Here is a 1305-nt window from a genome sequence, read left to right as displayed (position 1 = left end):
GCCCTACGCTCCCACCACGTTGCCCTGGTGGGGCCTGGCCATCGATTACTCGCAGACTCTCCCTGTGTCGGGGTCGACGCCGACGACAATGGCGATGGTGCCGTCGACTTCGACTGCAACGACACAGGCCGTGCCGGCCAAACGAAGAAAGATTGCCAACGGCCCTGCGGAAGATGGAGGCCGTCGACATCATCAACAACAACAGCGCCGGCACTACGACCAGATCGACAATGAGGAGGGAGGTGAGTTGGAGCTGGACCTGGAACGGGAGCTCGACATCCTCATTCGATCGCCCACGCTCTACAACGCCGGGGGCTCGTTGTGTCTGCCGCTCGACCAGCAGCCCTTCTTCGTCGATGTCAACACCAACACCAACGACCCTGAACTCTTCGCCTCTTCTTCTTCATATTCTTCTCCGTCTCTCTCGCCCACCATCGACTCCTTCACCTACTCCTCTTCCTCATCGTCTCCTTATCTCTCGCCTTGCACGACGTCTTCGCCCGCGTCGCCCTCATCTCACACGTCGACAACACCACCAACGACAATGTCGGTTTTCCTGCCACCGCCGATGGCGGAGGACACCGCCACGGTGACACTCACCCACAAGCCCCGGGGCTCCCACGGCGCCTGGAGCCCGCTGAACGACGGCCAACGCATCCGGTATTTTGTTTTCTGCATACCTTCTCTCTTTCTTTCTTCTTATTTACGGTTGCGGGTCTCTTTCGTTCTTTACCGTGAGGGACATTATTTTGTAGTGAATTTTTTGCATTCCTCAGCGTTTACAAAAGTGTTGAGGTGCAACAGGCAATGGAACGCGACTAACGGCGTTTACGGTTCGAACACCAGCGTGACGAAGGGCCGAGGCAAGCGACTGCGGATCGTGTTCAAGTGCAGACAACGATTCGATTGGCCGGACGTCCGCTTGCGGCTGCTAGACCTCACCAATGGCCCGGCCCTCGAGTGCGCCGACTTTTATGTGTGCAACGATCGAAGCACTCTCCAGGTGCGCCATCCACCACTTTACCAACACCTATCATCATCATCGCCACCACCTCAATCAGACAGTTCTTAATCGGCTTACAACCCCAATGTGACGACAGGACGAAGAGGACGGTGGCTCTACGGCGGTCATCGAGTTCCACGTGTCTCGAGTCCGTGCGCGCATGCAATTCGAGGTCACTCTGGAACGGCGGCCCACCGGCCACAGCTGCGGAAGCGCTCCGGGCGGACCCTGCTCGTGTGGATGGACGTGGGAGGGCCGGACCGTGTCTTTTGTCACCCACAACGAACGGCAAAGATCGGCCT

The 1305-nt window shown here is 58.2% G+C and overlaps 1 pseudogene; it reads left to right on the top strand.

Moving 5' to 3' along the window:
- The first annotated feature begins 88 nt into the window (after positions 1–88).
- Positions 89–1305, top strand: part of ACA1_161740 — a 2371-nt pseudogene continuing 1154 nt past the window's right edge.

This window comes from Acanthamoeba castellanii (genome assembly GCF_000313135.1).
Source record: "Acanthamoeba castellanii str. Neff unplaced genomic scaffold scf7180000084726, whole genome shotgun sequence".
NCBI classification, from domain to species: domain Eukaryota; phylum Discosea; order Longamoebia; family Acanthamoebidae; genus Acanthamoeba; species Acanthamoeba castellanii.
Note: the sequence above shows the minus strand (reverse complement) of the source record. Positions and strands in the feature narration are given on the sequence as shown.